The sequence below is a fragment of the Perna viridis genome, chromosome 8, assembly GCF_037379345.1.
Source record: "Perna viridis isolate PV_CMFRI_1.1 ecotype Kerala chromosome 8, ASM3737934v1, whole genome shotgun sequence".
Lineage (NCBI taxonomy): Eukaryota > Metazoa > Mollusca > Bivalvia > Mytilida > Mytilidae > Perna > Perna viridis.
The window spans coordinates 42,979,875-42,996,251 of NC_142452.1; the positions used below are offsets into that span (position 1 = coordinate 42,979,875).

At 30.9% G+C, this 16,377-nt stretch overlaps 1 protein-coding gene across 2 annotated transcripts in view; it reads left to right on the forward strand.

The window, feature by feature from the left end:
- Nucleotides 1-16,377, forward strand: part of LOC148610620 (myelin regulatory factor-like) — a 105,745-nt gene that overhangs the window by 676 nt on the left and 88,692 nt on the right. The window lies entirely within an intron of this gene.

Genomic DNA, 16,377 nt, shown 5'->3' on the forward strand with positions numbered 1-16,377 from the left:
TCAAATTATATTGTAGTACACACAATGCTTTTTGTACATGTATATCAAATGTACAGTGTACATACATGTACATTTTTGTACAATCATATGCATAAGTACATTTGTACAATTTTGTGTACACTGTACTTCTAACATGAAGATAAATCTATTTGTATTTTAAAATGTACATGTGAACATATGAGATAATACAATTCCACAAATAGGCAAAGCAGTCAAATGGTATTTATATGTATTTACAAATGTTCACATGTGTACAGTTCATGTACAGTATTTACTTAGTACATGTACATGTACTTTATTGAATGTTTTCACTAAAGAGAATGACATTACTACATCTGCATTTATGTAGTTTGCTTGAATCAGTTTTACTTGATTGGACCAAGGTTTAGAGGCAAACGGCACACACTGCATGCAAGTAAATGTAGTTCTAACTTCAAATATTCACAAAAATCAAAATGTCAAGAGAAGATTTGAAATGTTTATAAAAACTTGACAAAACACCAACTGAATTTAAAAGTTCAGTAGTACATTGTACATACCATTGCAAGTCAAGATAAATTATAGGTGCATTTACATGTAGCAAAATATCCAGGCATTTTTCTTTTTTTCTCTTTGGCTGTCATGATTTTTTTTGACAAAATCGTACTATTGTATATCCATTGTACAACATCTGTACATGTACATTTACTAATACACAAACAGTGACAAGTTACTGAGTACATTATGATTTCAAAGAATTTAAAAAATCTTTCATTTAACTGCATGATTTGATAAATTGCTCTTTTTGACAAGGTTTATTTACCCTGATATACATGTCAGCTTAGTCTCTAAAATCCTCTTAACTTCTTTATCCTTTCTCAATTACATTTTTTTCTTTTCAATTTCATGATAAAAGTTTACTTGAATTATTCACAAATTTAACAATAGTGGTGAATAAATTTCAAATTTTTTTCACTTGGGCTGACAGCCTAATTTCTTTTCAAAATGTTGTGTGACGTTTGCCATAAAAGTTCGAAACATTTATGCACCAAATGATCTGCGTTTTTATGATTCAGTTACTTAGTACAGCCATAAATGACAGTTGTGTACAGAAAAATGATTTAAATCAATACCATCCTGATGTACATTTTTTTGTACTTGTACATTGTACATGAATAGCGATCTTGTTTGACTGTAAATTACTAGTACACCTGAAATGATACTGTATTCCTTATATAAAAATTCAAATTTTGCAACCATTTTCCCCGCATCTCTTATTGAAAATTTCAATTTTGCAACTGTGTATTGAAAGTTTCCAATTTCAGGACTACATATATACATATACATTTACATGTGCATCTGTACATGTACACTTAATTCATTTCTCATCTGATCTTTAAATATATCATGTTGTGTTTCTGCTTGAAAAAAATACACTGATGAATATTCAATTGTTTATGAATTGTGTTTTCCTTCTTAGAAATTCAATTTTTTTTCTAAATACATTTAAAAAAGAATGATCAAAAAATTATCCATACATTGCTATTTTCCATTAAAAAAGTTACAAGATTTTTCTTTGTATTTTCTTTCTTATGGCATAATTTTTAAAAAAAAATCAAAATACATGTATTTTGCATATTTGAATAAAAAAAAAATTGTAAAGAGGATGGGATACATGTACATACAGTTTTTGAAAATGTTTAACTATGGCACTAATCAAATCCTTTGAAAACTATCACTATTTTAATTTGATTTTCAAGAAAAATAACTATGATCTGTTTTTGCATGTTCAAAATATAGCTTGAATAAGTTTTCAGTGGGGGCAGAAATTATTTGTTTGTTAATTATTTGAACCAAATGAACACTGCATGTTCACATTTCTTGTACTATATACATTGTACATGTACATATACATGTATGTACATGCACAGTTCAATACTATGCAATGAATAAAATCAAAAAAAAAACATTTTATTTTTCAAATTATTTCTTCATTTAAAATTAAATTTAGAAAAAATATTTTATTATGTACAAAATGTACATGTACATTTGTACATGTCATGCATGTACATGTATAAGTAATGAATAGACAAAACTATTTTCACGCTTAATTTCATTTTAAAAAATTTAATTGTTACATTTTTCATGTCTATTTTAATATAGAATTAATACATGTAGCATGTCAATCTTTTATTGGACCATCCTTAGTAAATTAATGGCTTACTGTTTGTGTTTATCAAATAAAAAAATTATTGTCTTCAATAAATGTCAGTAATTTTTTTAACAAAGTATTTTTTAGCAGATACATTTTTGTACATTTAGGTTTTAAAATGAGTACATGAAAGTCAGTAAATGGCTATATTTTGTACATTTAAATAATTATTTTTAAGGATTGCCTTAAACTTTTACACTTTTAAAAATAAAATATTTTTCTTCTTTTTCACCAAATTTTAAGAATGGAGAACAAATATATCAGATAAGGATTAAATTGATAATCTAAAGGAATGCTTCTCTTTTCAAAGTATATTGCCCGAGGGCAGAGAAATGCCACAAGTGTGAAATTTAAAGGCAGATATAATACAAAGTGAAGTGATAGTATTTATTTTAACACCTTGTCATGTATTTATTATAGATACAAAATGTACATGTACATGTATGTACAAAAATATTTGTACTTTCTTCACAGTACATGGTATCATTTTAGATGTAGATTTTTGTCGTCTGTACTATTTTTCATATTACAAAAATGAACAGTGGCTACCATGCATGTTCAAAAATGAACTAAGTCGTATCGTCCTTCTTTAAATTGATTGTGAAGCTACATTGTACATGTATTTTTTATTACCCATTGTACATGTACAGTACATTTGTACAATCAAATACAATTGTTTCTACTTTCTTTGCATTTGAAGGGCATCAATGTTGATCATCTGATTTACAACTAAAGACTAAAATTTTTCTTGGAGGTTTCAAGTTTTATAAATGCAGACATTATCTCATACTGAATTTGTAATTAAAGACCAAAAAATCTTAATCTTCTTGATATTGAGAAAAAAATAAAGTAATAAAATGCAAATTTTATAAATTTCCAATCTAAAGCTTCTGGAATAAAGTAATAAAAATATCTCAAATGTTTATGCAGGTTTATTATAACATTATACTTTGTAATGATGAAATTACAAATTTTGAATTTTTACTTCTGTGGTTACAATAAAGTCTTATTTTTTATCATAGCTTCCGATATTATTTCAACATCTATTGTTTTAATTCATGTACATGAACATTTATAGATTTTATCAAATTTCTCAGGAAGACAGCAGCCCACGTTTTGGTGGTACGAATGCTACATTGTATAATATTTTTTTAGTGATGCTCAAGAACTTGGTCAATACATGTTTTTCTAGGAAATAGATTTTACATGTAAAATTATTAATAAAAAAATTTAAAAAAATAATTTAAATTAAGAACAGGACTGATTGCTGATCAAGCTTTTAATATTTAATGCTGTTAGTTTTCTCTTCATGTACCCAACACAGGAAATGAATGTGTACAAGGTCATATGTACCAACCATGACATGGTCGCATCTAAGCAACATGGCAGTTGATTTGATCTTATGTAAATTAGCAATTAATCACTTAATATGGTTCCATGATTACATGTACATGTACAAATTTACGCTACCATAAAGCTAAATTTTAATTTTTCCACACTCCGTAGTGGGGTCACAATTTCCTCCACTGTGTTGCCAATGTGTCTCTCCTGAAGTAAAAAGTCAGATAAAATTGTTTTATTTCAATAATTTTCAATTACTTTTTTTTACTTTTCTGAAATGATATTTAACTGTTGATCTTATTCTTAGTTAATGTAGACATACATGTACTTATAAGAAGTAAACTACAGACAGATTTTGACTGGTGGCTCCACTCATATACATGGACCTGTAATCTCCGCTGTGGAGATTGGAGAAATTAAAATTTATATTGACCACCAATTTGATGAATGCAGTTACTGTACAAGTTTAATTGCATGTACATTTGTATATGCAAGGTACGTATACCAAACATAGCATTGTTGGGTCTCAGCACTGGGGCACTTGATTAATCTTCTGTAGATTTGCATGTACTTACTGCAGCTACATATACAGGATTATAGAGAAAAAATATAATAAAATTCTCTAATGATGTTGGACATGTACATGTATATTGTATTACATGTAAATGTAATTTTTTTCAATATTATATTTTAACATAAAGTGACATAAATTTAGATTTACAAGAATATTTACATAAAATATAAAACATTTGAATTTGAATTTACACAAACATTTACATTTTGATTACCAAATTAATATTAGGAAGGCAATGGCTTTAAGGAGGTAGACCTAGGGTAAGGGACACAACTCTTAAAAATCATTGGAACGTTTGTATTCAGCATTTTACATCAATCTTAAGTAAGCATCTTATTAACTTGGATTCATTTTATTCTGCTTCAAACAAAAGCTTGAGAGGCTTTGGTGAAATTGAATATGATACAAACATATCACTGATTTCATGAGTTATGTCCCTTATCCAATGTCTACCTCCTTAAGTGCTAGCAAAGTCCAAAGCAGAAGAGTTAGGTTTCCTTTTCAACAAATTAGACTTCCTACCATTTATAATTTTGCCAAGTTTGTTTAGGATTTTGTCATCATGAATTAGTGGGAGACAGCTAAGGGCATTCCAAATACTTGTAAAATTATTGGAAGAACAGTTTCAGGTTTGGCGTATATTGCAGGGTTTTATCAAGATCCTTCCATTCGGAGGTAGCTTTTTTTTTTGAAAATGTCAGAGTAATTCCTAATAAATAACATAGATGTCTTTAAAACGTTTTGTCAAGGCAACATTTTTTTCTATTTCTGAAGCTTCAAAGGATCACGATGTAGTGTTTTGCTTGGACGGTAGTTTTTTCTAGTGTCAGTATGATGCACTTTTAGACGATCTTCTATACATTTAATGTACCTGTACTATGTACAATTATGTACAAGTCTTTGTCTCATCGAAATAGATATAATGAACAGAACTACTTACTCTTGTACACAATGCTACCTGTAAATACCACAGAAATAAGAAATCCTAAGTAGAAATGAATTCTGCATCATAGAAAAGAAAAAAAAACAACATATAATGCCATCAAATATTGAAAATTCAAATGCTGCTTCATCAAAAATTCTTCATTATGGCCATTTTCAGGCAATAATCATAATTTCTGAAATAATGTGTTCATAATAAATAAACATTATAACCAAATTTGGAATTTGCCATCATTAAAACACAATTGATAATAAATAATTTATGGTTAATTATAAAAAATCACCTTATAAATGCATCTTCTTTTACATTTTGTACATTGTACATTTGTATAACTGAAATGATAAGAACTGTCAAAGACAATGTTCATATGTGTATGTGCATGTCTAGCATAAACCTCAATTGGTGAAAATAAACCTCAGCTCTATGATAGAAGGGAAATAGAGCATTAAACTTCAGTAAGATCTCTAGAAAGTTGTTTTACAAGGATGTCTGGTAGCAATGAAAAGGAAAAACAAGATTCTCAAAGTCTTCAAATGGAGAGTTTACATGTACCAAAGTTACAGAATGTTGAGTCACAATGGAGGAGTGAGGATGCTGATTGCAATGAAAATGGTGCATTAAATTTATCAAGTGTTGAAAATTACCAGTATGATACGCAACCTGTGGATCAACCTATGAACCTTGAATCTCGTGATGTTGGTAATGACATTCGACCTTTAGATGGAACTATGAACATGGAACCTCATGAAGAAACTTATCTTCAGCCTCCCTGTATACCTCCAAACTCCAAGCATCAAGATAATAACAGTCTTCAGCCTTCAGAGAGAGGGATGAGTTTTGAAGATCAAGAAGGCAGTGATCTTTTACCTACAAGTAGACAAATGACCTTTGAACCCCATGATGGTGATAGCAGTGACAACTCAAGAGAAGCAGGTCCTGCTGAAGATCAAGAGCAAGATTGTTTAGATCTGTCTGTTGAGAAATGTATGATTTCAGAAAACCCCCAATTAAACCCACCTTATAGGGAACAAGACATCAAAGTGCCAGTTGTACCCATCAATGAAGAGCAGGGCAGACTTCCATATGGACAGCAATATTACTATTACCACAGTGGATATGATGAACACCAATATGTGCAATACATTCATCAACCATATTATAGGGAAAATGACCTATATAATGACATGTATATTGTTAATGGTTCCCATGGCAACAGTACTGCAGAAACCACTTCAAAAATAGAACAGCTCCGGAGACGTGAGTAGAAATACACTTAACTGACTTTCAGAGTTTAACAATTAGGACTTGATTACAAAATGTGCATACAGTTAACACTTCATGCATGCATGATATGTACATGTATACATCTATACTTTGAAGAATAAAACCTCACGATACTGGTGACAGCAAAACTCTACTGCATGCAAGTTCTGTCAAATATGTAGCTACATGTACAATGAATATGTAGTAATTTGGAAAAGGAAGTTCAGTCAGATTCAGTACATACATTGTATATATGGGTTTCTAGCAAATGACAGTCGCGTTATTCAAAATTAGGGTTTCTAATTTACTTTTAAGAGTAGAAATTCCTTGATTTTTTTTTATCCTTGATAAAATATAATTTTTAAGAAAATGAAAGGTTCGTAAAAAGAGTGTATGGTACAGGACCTACATGTAGATACTGTGAAAGTACTATTGTTTGTGGGTACAAATTTTCCTGGTTTTAGTGGGTAAACCAGACGATGTAATTTGGTTGCTAATGAAAAGGAGATTCCCATTGATGTGTATACTGAAAACCTCAAAACCACAAATTCAAGAATCCACGACCTTGATTATCTTCACTAATCCATGAAAATTTGTATCCAGGAATTCAAGTATTTTCCCAGTAAGAGATATTTCAAAGTCCTATGTAAGAAATTGAGGGTTCTGAACCTTGGACCAGTGCTTACATGTACATGTATTTGATCCCCTGTAAATACATGTGTTTTGTGTGTAAAGCTCCTTCACATATATTGTATATAAATAATACCAGGCCATAAAATATCAATTGGTGGGGTGTATAATAATGGTCTCATGCAAAGATACTCTTTCTCCCTTTTTGATTTTTTTAGATTCCATAAGGTTTTATGTAAAATGAATTCCACATGAATAAAGAATTAAGTTCTCAATATTTGCATTTGCACAAAAAGTCCTGTTTATTGGCCTAAACATCTGAAGACTCTAGAAATACTTCGAAACTTTAGTGTAATGGTTTGGTCAGTTTAGGAATACATTTTGTACATGTACAGGTACAATCCTGAAAAGTACACAAGACATGAAGTGTTATAATAAAGATGTATAGTGTTGTTCATGCAAGAATTTAAAGTGTTTTCAATCAAAATGTCAGACATTGAAGTACATTTGTAATGTACATTCTTATGGAGGAAAAGAAATTATGTTTCCTTGTGTAAATTTTTTCATATCTTTTTAGGCTAAGTTTTGTCTATAACTGAGACTGAGCATTCTCTTTAAATTTGAAAAAAAAGTGCTTTATGATGTACATGTATATGATCAGTACCAGTCCAACAGCTATGGCTGGTAAAATTGCTGATGGGTCTTTTTTTTTGGCTGACATGCCGTTGATTACTAAAAAAGTTCATCAAAATTTTTGGGCTGGGACTTCTTGTCAGAATATCAGATAGCATAGTGCTTGAAATAATAGTGCTATAAAGCATATTGCTATACATAATGGTTTAGGGAACTGTATCTTTGATGTCAATACAAATATTTCCTTGCGCCTATTAAGTGGCACTAAAGGTTGATAGCAATCCCCAAATTTGATCAATTTATTCTTAGCTGTCTTTTCAATTTCTTTCCAGGTAGTGCCAATGTTATATGTTTCATCATGTAAAGTTACCATATTGTTTCTTCTCAATGTTTCCCGAGGTCTACCTTTTATTCTTCCTTCTCAATGTTTCCCTAGGTGTAACTCTTATTCTTCCTTCTCAATGTTTCCCTAGGTCTACTTCTTATTCTTCCTTCTCAATGTTTCCCTAGGTCTACCTCTTATTCTTCCTTTTCAATGTTTCTCGAGGTCTACCTCTTCTTTCTTCTCAATGTTTCCCAAGGTCTGCCTCTACTTCTTTACCCATCTGCTTGTGTCCACTTAAATGTTCTTTGTTGTGTAAGTAATATCTTTTCAATTGGTATGACCTAGCCACTAAGCCTACTTAGTTTGATTGTTTTTAAGGTGTTATTTTGCTAGGTAGTTTTGTATTTTGTATAGATATACATGTACATGTCTATATTTGTTTCAAAGATTAGAGATTCCTAAAATGTTACATGTAGATTTTATTGTTTGTCAGTTTTTTAGGTCATGTTGTTGAATTCTCTTGCTCATGTTCATTTCCTTTTTGAGTTATTTGACTCAATGCTTCCTGTACAATTTGGCTCTCAGAGTCAATGACAAATTGACTTGTATACGATACAACTATGTTTTTAATGTACGTGTACACCCAGTTAAGCTGAGCCTCTTAGAGATTTAGCATTCAGTACCCAGTTTTAAAGTGTTATGGGGTTTCTTTTAAGGAAAAGGATTGAAATCTTTATTCATATACATAATGAAAGATTGATATTTTACTACAGTTGCCCAAATTATTGTATAATTCATCATCAACATTTCCTCTCCACGTAATTCTGCAACATCATCAGTGTTCTAGGATTTTTCAGAAATTGAGGTTTCCTCAGGAAAAATCCATATAAAATCAACTTTCCCACAGTTAATGACTGCTTTCCTAACAAAACAAAACCTTACAGCATATGAAGTTTTCAACTTGCCACGGGAAAGTGTAACGAAGTACCTAACTTTCCCTGACCTAAATTTCACTTGCCCTGGATAACGGGAAATAGGAATCCTAGAACACTGTACAATGTACATGTATCTGAAATGACGATCACATTTTTGTCAACTTTATCGTAAAATAGTGCAGAAAGATGTACATGTCGAAGTTAGAGAATTTCCTTGTGTGGGCTAGATTAAGTACTTGTGTGTAATTGTTAATTGTTTATCTTAAACCAATTACCGACAGAGGGATTTGTGTCCTCATATTGTGTCAGTATGTCCTTGATCTTTCTCTTGAAAGAGAAATAAAGTAAATTAAACCACAATTTCTTGGATTTCAACAATAAATGGATCAATTCATTTTGTTGTATTTGGCTGACACATGTCTTTTCTTAGAAAGTGACTTTTTTATAACATGTAGCCATTCAATCTTTATATTTGCGTGTAGGTTGAAAAGGGGCATGTTTGATAATGCAGGTTAAAAACGGGTACTCTAGCTCATTAGAGGCAAATTTGAATGCACATTTATATAATGCAAGCATTAACATGTATTTAGAGCAAATTGACGGAAAAGGGCAAAGCACTGATAAAATCCTCCAATAAAAGGTAGGGAGCATTTGTCCTTCGTAAACCATGTGTAGGGGACACTTATATTGTACCTTAGTTCATACCGTTTAACCTTTGGAACAGTTCACGTGGGAGATTTTTATGTACAACATGCAAAAGCAAATTTTGGATGTGAAAAATTATTTTTTTAGTATTTCTCACAAAAGGTACAATGATTTCAATCAAATATCTCTCACTAGACTTATATATTTTTTTATGTTGGAGATTCTAAATTTTTTATTGCCTATTTGGGAGTCTTTCTTAATGAGGGAGGGTTAACAGGTATAAGATGCTTTCAGAAGAACCCATTTGCAAATAGTTATACATGTAGTTTTAAGATTGTTGATTTACATGTACTCACAATTTGGCAGATCCAAAGATTTATATGTACAAATGTACTAGTTGGGGTAGGGGGAATTGGGGAATCGAAATTTTTCCTCAACAAAATGTGAAAAAAATGCATTATATTTACCCAAGTAAATGCAATTTATTTCTGGGCTTAGTAACAAAAAAACAAAGCCTCATTATTTTTTGATGTTTTTATTTTTATCCTGGTCATACATTATATACTTCAGTTTTTGTCTCTCAATTCTAAGATTATGTAACTCAAAACAGTTATTTCATATATTTGTTTTCATGGAAAGGAGTTCCCTTTGCTTTTGGGTATGTGACGTTATATTCATCTCAGTATAAGAATCAGGCAAATTGTGTATTAGATAGGTCACTTAAAGAAAAAACAACACTGATGTGTATAGTTGCATAAATCCAAGTATTTTTACCTCTTAATCTTCAGATGTTTGTAAAGTTTGCCTTTTTAAGATATTGTTAAGTTAAATTTAGTTGAAATACACTTTGGAAAAATGGTGCGAATATTTTCCCACACTTTTTCCCTAGAAAAGCAGTAAAAAAATTTATATGTACATCAGTCGATGCTTCAGGACAAATTCAAACAATTTTTTTTTTTGATGTATTGAATATAATTGAGGCTAAAAAAACAAAATTAAGAAAAATTATGTACCACCCATTGCCTGATTTTTATACAGAATGGTACTTAAACATTGAAAAAAGAAAGGGTAGACACATAGGCATACACAATATGCTAAAGCAGGGCTGCATATTATTTGTAAGATAAATTTTTACCCTCCCTATTACATTGTACATACATGTATACATGTACATTCTTGCCCATCTGCAAGTTTGTTACTTTGTATGTAGAAAACAACAAACCTATTGCAAGCAAAATATTTTTTTAAGTTGGCCTATTCTGGAGTCTTTATAATTCACTTTTTAAATTCCTGACCTATTGCTCATGTCACAAGCACCAGGGCTTGAAGAAACAAAAAAAAATTGATATCAGCCTGGGTGGCCTTGGAAGTTGCTAGAAATCATTTACATGTAGTGTGAATTATAAATGATTTTTGTTTTTACTTTTTTTTTCTTTGTTGGGGTTTAAAGTCCGAGCCGCAAATAAATATTTAATTTTTATGTTTATTGTAAAATTTACCATTTTCATGTAAAATTCATGGATTTACCTTTTGTTTCAAATAATTAAGTATGATATAGTAGAAAACAACTTGTTTTCAAGCGATCAGATGCCTTTCTCCTTGATCATGGTCATGTACAGTGTAGTTACATTTGTAGAAATCATAGAAATGTCAACTTGAATCATCCATTATACATTATACATCTGTATTATTGTAGAGTGTGTTTAGAAGGGAGCACAAACAGTACAGTAAATTTTAATTTAAATTTCTTTGAATTTTTATACAAATTAGTTATAAATAAAGTTCTACATGTATGAATTAATGAAATACGTGTACAAAAATTAATGAGATTGCCCATGAAAATTTTATAAATCAGTGTTTTATTCATTTTTTATTTTTTGTCAGAAGATAGTTTTAGTATTATTTAAAGGAACAGATATGGTAAAATCTAACAAATGTGCAGATTTTGTCTACCCTGAATTTTTACGAGCAATTCAGCGGGTGTTTCTAGGAAAGCAGAGGACGCTTACCATACTGGTGCACCTGGTTGGTACTGCCAGTTTTTAGTGGAGTCCAAGTTACTCCTTTACATTTGTTACTTTGTATTTATTATTTTAGTTACTTTATGTTCTTTGTTGTGTATGTATGTTTTCCATGTCTGGTCTTTGTCCCTGGATTATTTTCTTTTGATTTCCACTAGAATCTTGGTCACTTTGATTACTCTTTCATACATATATTACCATCATGAAAATGAATCATAACCATAAGAAAAAAAGTAAATATTTACAGAGCTCACCAAATGGTCGTCAACTAGCAGTGCACTCCCCAGTTCATTATAGTACTGTACTTTGCAGCACTATCACTAATTAATTTTAGTTAGAATGCACTATGGGCATTCTGATATGATATTGGAGGAAGGCCATAAGAGCTGTGCTATACCAGTAAGCACTGTACTATTTTAAAATTATGAGGAAAACCATGACAAGTATATACATGTACACACCTTTAAGAAAGCTCTGAAAGGCCCTGGCAATGAAAGTGATAAAATCCAGGGTAACAGTAGGATGACATTTCTTCAAAATAAACTAAAAGGTCAGTTAAGGACAGAGACACATAATGACCAACATCTCCTGACTGTGGACAGGCACATGAAATCTATGGTGGGGTTAAAGTGGTGTTATACAGACATGATTTTTTCTGCATTTTAGCGGAAATCTGCTATTTCAAACCTGGATTTTACTGTTAAGATTTTTTTTACTGTATATTTACTTCTGATTTTGCCAATATTCTCTTTGTTTGTAGACCTCGTAAAATCATGTCTGGTTTGAAGGCCTTATATAACAATTCTCCTTTAATGTAATGTCATACATGAACTGAAACAACAAACAAACATGCCACAAATGATACATGTACATGTATGTTTCATAGTTTGTTAAGGAAATGTCCACTACCACTGGCATCTGATTTAAAATTATTTTAATATACATTTTTATCAGCATGAATTTTAAATTCAACACTGTACACAGTGAAGAAAAATCTGATGGCTCCGCTATAATTCTGCTATGATTCAACAAAAATTAAAACTAACGAACATTTAATTATTTTAATTATTATAATTTAACTATTTTTTTTACATTTTTTTTCTCTGTACATCATTGAAATCTTGTATTTAAATGTATCTTTGTATTTTGCAAAAAAAGTAAGCTACACTGTATCTTCTGTACTCTCTAGAAAAAAAAATAAAATTAATGTCGACAGATGTATACATTTACAATGTAGGTTCACTTTTAGTAATGAATTGTTTAAATTACTTCTTGTTAACATAAAGATTTTTAACATGAGAGCATGTTAAAATCATAATTTTACCATAGAGCATGTAGAAAGTGAAGAAATGTTTTAAATTTAGAATAGGCTGAAGGAGAATTGTTTTTTTCCCATGAAATCTGTAGAAAATTTGGAAAAATGATGAGAAACCTCTTGCAAAAAGTCCCACATTTTTAATCACAAGCTTAGAATGGGAGAAATTGTAACTCAATCAATTTAAAATTTTTTAGCTCAATTTTCCATTTTAAAAAGGCTAAAATTAATATCTCTCGTGAGAAATGTCCTCACAGTCGTTTATAAAAAGTTTTGTAATTGAGCCTTAGTTTTAATGTTTCCCAATTGTTCTCATGTGCTACTATGCCTTGGTTAAGAGCGATTTAACTGGCTTAAGCCAAAGATCTTATCCTGAAATTTACAAAATGTGTGGCATAATCAATGTCATAAATGGATATGGAGACAAAGCAGTTATTGAATCGGTCATTCAATTCTTGACATTTGTATTCAGCAAGCCTACTGTTGGTTACAGCAAGCATTTTTGTTCTCCTGAAATGAAGTATCTGTCTTAGCAAGAACTAGGTAGCAGATGTGATACAAAAAAGATAACCAATCAAATAGTTGATTGATCGTGGTTTTACATGTATGTCATTTGTTACATACTGTACATGTATTGCATACATTTCATGACTTAATAATATTTGATTAATCAAACAGACCCTGTTGTAAACTTGATTGGTGCACTGAGCCATGTTTTTATTGTGCTGGTTCACAGAAGCAACAGCCCACAGGTATATTACCTAACTGACAATATTCTGACTCCAAGCCAACCTGACCTCTCTATCTTTTCTATGCCATATGACAATATTTTGACTCCAAGCCAACCTGACCTCTCTATCTTTTCTATGCCATATGACAATATTTTGACTCCAAGCCAACCTGACCTCTCTATCTTCTCTATGCCATATGCTATGGGAAGAGACTTTGACTACTGATTTTAAATTACTAAGTATGACTGCCAGGGATCAAATCCACGATCACCCAGTGATAGACTGGTCATTTAGTAGTAGTATCAAATAAGGTACATGTACATGTAGTGCAGTAGAAGCTCTAGCAACATACTTGTGTTCCCCATTTTGAAGTTTTTTGACAATTTTCCAAATTTTACCTGATTTTTACAAAAACTTGTATTTGATATAGCTAATTTAGTCTTTCTGTTGTCGATAGCACTATACTAGTTTTTATACAGTGTTATGAACATTTAGCTAACAAAGCAATTCAGAAGATTTGTATATCAATTGCAAAGTTTTGACGTAAGAATCGATGAAATATGATAGTTTGTATTATCAAATTAACGGTGACTCTTAAGTGATTTATTCTGCAAATAACTTCAGACTGAATTTTAACAGGTTAGAAAACAAGTTTGAATCAATACATGCACTGTAATATTTTAAAGAGTTCCTGTCATGCCCCAAAAAACATTTCTTTTTTTTGTTAGATATGAAAAAGTTATGGATATTGATCGGACAGGATTAATTGGTACTTATCGACTGAGGAATTAAAAGATACATTGTTGGTTAAATGGAGAAACTTCATGACTTGGGAACATTTTCTGAAAATAGGTTTAATAGTCAGGATGCGAGTCACTAGACTTGAAAAATTCCTGGACGGTTCATCAACTGGGATAAAATTACCTGACATTAAGCTTGGTGAATCGACACATATAATGATGCCCTTGGATTTAGTGTTATAATTTGTTACAGCGAGTGATATAATTTACTTCAGGGAATATAGTTGGTTTTGAATGATCATTACCTAATGATACATGTATGTCTCAGGTAGTTAACTGGACAATTTACAAGATCATTTAAACTTTCTATCATTTCTTAATTGAAAATTTACAGCAAATACATTGGTGATGTTCAGAGGATTGAGGAGACATTTGAGGAAATAAACTTTCCATCATTCCATAGGTATTTGAATCTATCTGTGTCTGATAGAAATTTGCATCTCCTCAATTGTCCAATTAACCACCTAAGGAAGTTCATCGGGTAATGGTCATGTAATTAAATGATGTGATGACTAACTCTATTCCCTGAAGTTAACTATTTTACTGGCTGTAATAGTTTTCTGGCTTAAGACTCAATCCAAATCATTTATCTTATCCTGTTTCCTTGTTATGATTGGACTTTGAGGAAGCTGAAATTTTGTGGCGAGCTTTATTGAAGATACTACACAACTGTTCTATAAATAATTACATATATTGTAACACCGTCATAAAACTTGGTTATGTGAATGAAATAAATATGAAACCACAACAACAAATATTTGGTTATTATGTTCGTTTCTTTAATTAGCAGGAAATGAAAAATGAATATTGAGTTGGTGTACCAATCTTATGAATCTTATATATCTTAAGTACATATTATGAAAGTTTAATATTCAACTGTTGTGGTAACTTTTGTTAACTTAGCCAGAAAAAAGGTACTTGAAATGACAATAACAAGACAAAAAACACAACATAAGTACATTGTGGGTATATGCCGAATATTTCCTTTATTTATATATATTGTACATATGTAGATACAGTGAAAATTGACTTGAATAAACCCCTTTCAGACTTTAATTGTAAGTGTTTGTAAGAATCAGGCAAAATGGCAAAAATCAGAAACATGCATGTTAAAACCGGTGGAATCTGACTGTAATATCTCACAAGGATTCTTTCTCTATTTGAATAGACCATTATTTGATCTCTGTATCACTGGCTTTGTACAGAAATTTTTCAATAGAATCTTAGAAAAATGAGGTTTTTACAGAGTTATCTGCCCTTGAAATGTCCATTTTCAGTGCATTTCAATGAAATTGTAACTCAATGGTCCAGCATGATATGGAAAATCTTGTCTGTTTTCCTTGATTCTAATGGTGCAAATACTCAAATTACAAAATCAAAATGATGGTTTTTTTTCATACCGTGTTTTACCCACTGCCTGATTCATACAAGGACTGACATTTAGAATGTATTGTTTGGTGAGGTTATACATACATGTACATTTGAATTGATTTAAAAGGACTTTAAAAAGTGTCTGGTTTAGACTGGTTTTCTGGTTATACAAGGTTTGGTTTAGACAGGTTTCACTGTGTTTTTGTACTGCTGCAACCATAATTGAACTTCCTTTCAATCTCATGCCCAGTACTATATATAGTAACACCGGAGTGCTACATTTTAAGTAGCACTCCAGCTAAGGATCATGCAAAATGTGATTCATGGGTAAAAAGCCTACATATTTTTATTTTTGATATTTTGTTTGAAATGTCATAGTAAACAGTAATTAATGTGGTTTTTCATATAACCCATGCTCTCAGGAGATAAAAATTATATAGAATGCACTGTAGATTTCAAGATTAAGGGCGATTACTCTGTAAATGACGCTCAAATACAGTAGAATCTACTGTATTTTCAATGTCAATTATCTCCTAAGAGCAGGCAGATTTGAATGCATATTTACAAATTTCATAGTATAGAGCCATAATACAACTTAATTACAAAAATAAAAATATGACTAGCCTTTTTTGGAGTGTATCACATTTTTCAGATTTTGC